Here is a 3,155-nt window from a genome sequence, read left to right on the forward strand (position 1 = left end):
CAAAATATCTGCACATTCAAGTGTACATTATTAAGCCTGTATCAGAGTATACCTAGGATAGATATGTTTAGTTCTCTGGAGCAAATAAACTGTGACTGATGTGGTAGTCTGACCTGAATAAACAAAGTCAATCCCTCTTGCTATATAAATAAAATATCCCTTCAGTTGTAAACTAAAATGAACTTTCCATACCTCTTATTCAGTATTTGTAACTGGAAAGAATCTGGTTATTATCAAATCATAAACCTCTATTCCTATTCGTGACGTGCCACGTTGTACAATCCTCTCCCGCAAAGGACGACGAAGATGTGGCAAAAAAGCTCTTAGGCTACATTTGTAAGAAAAATATTATTTCCTGCTAGATAATGCTTAACCTTAATACACTGAATACAATTGAACATGAAAAAGAAAGCTCAGCAAGCTCACAGGGAGCTTGAGATATCCAGAAATTGAGATCTGACCGGGCTCTTCCAAGCTCCTGTACACAGACAGATTGAAGACTGTATCTACATTGAGAGTTTAGTTATTCATAAAAGTTTCCTCCTAAAGAGTTCATGGAATTTTATGGTACTCCAAAAATCCTTGTAAGACAAAAAGGACACTAAAAAACACATCCTTATCTACTTAATAGGATGAGCACTAAATGGGTATGATTTGCCACAGAGAACATCCATGCTGCCTTTTTTAAGGATTAGATCTATATTTTATGTGTATGAAAATATAGTGTATTAGAAAGAAGGATGCCTGTTTTTGAGAAATAGAGATCATTCTTTCTGTGAAGTGATTTAAGCAAAATGAGTGAGTTTTAGCTTAACATTGTCAGAGGTAACAAATATGTATTTGGAAGTTTTTGAGATGTACCTCAGTTTCTCCAGAGGCTGACTGATCTATGGTCACTATGGGTCCCACCACTGCAGCTGGGTGCACAAGCATTTGTTGTGTGTATATGATGGATTGGGTTGTTTCTGGTGAATTTTGTTGTCCTTATCCAAGTCCACAGCAGTTTCAGGAGTCACAACATTTTTCTTGTCTTTGGTGTCCTCTATTAGTTCACATAAATCTTCATCAGATAAGAATTAGAAATTACAATAATTTCATCATTAAAATCTTCCTTAGAATTGGAGTTCTTTGCCTCTACCAATGGTTTATTCTCAGCCTTAGCCTTGTCTTCTTGTTGTGGGTAGCTACCTTTTTTGTGGATATCGTTTGAAAAGACCCCCGGAGTACTTTGAATTTAGCATGTTCATCGAATCCTGCACAGAATCTGCAGAAGAAATCACTGATTATTACTAAAACACTAAAATGTGACAATTTTATATAACAGGACACTGTGGTTTTATTTTATGTTTAAATAGTAACATACACATACTCACAAAAACACACACATACACAAACACACACACACACACGTCTTTACTGTTTCCAATGACAGTTTAGAATAGAGACCTAAAAATTACAGAAATAATGTAAGTGGTGCTATTAAACTCTGTAAATGTTAAAACTACCTTTGAAAATGAGGAAATAAAAGGTTAACCATAATAAGTAAAAATGTTAGAATATATGTCTTCTACAATAAGATCTGTGTTTCAGGTATTGTAGTTGCATAATTAAGACTTTGTGATAAAAACACATAAAAGGAGAAGTAATATTTTAAGTAATTGACAAACTTTACTGTTATTTCGATTACATTTTTCTGGCTATGCACATGATTAAAATTCTGTCATCCCATTATAAATGTGTAGAGATAAAAAGCCTGCACTGAGTTTTAGGAAATGGTGAATTATATGTCAAGAATCTGCTTCAAACCTCAACTAATGTATCAAGAAAATATTTTCTTGCAGTGGGATACACTGCATGGAGGTAAACAATAAAGGGATTTTTTTCAAAGACATATTTGTCAAAATGTTTGTAGTATTGAAATCAAAAGCAAGTGAAAATGCATATTCACTGAAAAGAGAGGAGTCTGAACATTTCTGAGATTTCTAAAGCATATCATCAGTGATTGCTTGAATCTTTGAGACCACAGTTATATATATTGCTCTGAATTCTCACATCAACTTATTTATAGAAATTAAATAAAGTTGGACATGAGACCTGGGATTTCACAAACAGAATGCTATAATAAAACTTCTGACCACTTTGAATATCATTGGAATTAAATCTTACACTTCTAAATAGCTCCTTGTACCTACTTGAGATCAGCATTGTAAAATCCATACAAAAAATACTTGTCTTTGTGCTCTTGCTTGGATTTACATTTATGTTTGTGATTGTACTCAACTGAGATGATGCTCAGTTCTGAACTGTTTCATGTAGCATTGTCCAGGTAGAAGTTCAAACTTCTTCAAACTCAACCTGGGATTCCAAATAAGATAATATATTTCACTAGTGAGATAGAATGAGACCCAAATAATAGGAAACACAGGCAGACCCCTATAGACTTAAGCAAAATTTTTTCACATATTACAGGAAATTGAAATGACAACACTATAAGTATGTATGTTTGTGATTGTTTTTTTGTGAGAGAGTGAGAGTATGAGAGAATGTGTCTGTTTCAAAATATTTAAAACAAATTTAAGTAAATAAGAACAGTAGAGTGATAACAGTTAATAGTTCTACTCAATGGTTGTTCCTGCACATACTTCTGTGTCTGAATCAGGATGATCCATATTCGAAGCTTCAACTTGGTACATTCTTTGCATGTCATTCCTCTGGTATGCTTTTTCAAGCCTTAATTAAATCATAAAAAAATAATAAAACAAAATGTTTTTCATGGACTGGCTGGAGAGTTTCTACTTTGTTGTATTGCTTTCATTTTACTAGCCAGAGTTATATAAGCAGAAGGAGGAAGTCAAAAGCCATTCGAGGTATATCCAGCTGTGAACAATGTGATCAAAAATTAAGACTAGCATGGCAGCCAGGCGTGGTGGCACATGCCTTTAATCCTAGCACTCAGGAGGCAGAGGCAGGAGGATCGATGTGAGTTCCAGTCCAGTCTGGTCTACAAAGTGAGTCCAGGACAGCCAAGGCTACACAGGGAAACCCTGTCTCAATAAAACAAACAAACAAAAAAGACTGTTATGGCAAAATATTTCAATATTTGCAGTAGTTTTATCAGTGTTATGTGGGAACCGACCCATTTCTGAGTGGATGAA

Source organism: Acomys russatus, unplaced genomic scaffold, assembly GCF_903995435.1.
Source record: "Acomys russatus unplaced genomic scaffold, mAcoRus1.1, whole genome shotgun sequence".
NCBI classification, from domain to species: Eukaryota; Metazoa; Chordata; class Mammalia; order Rodentia; family Muridae; genus Acomys; species Acomys russatus.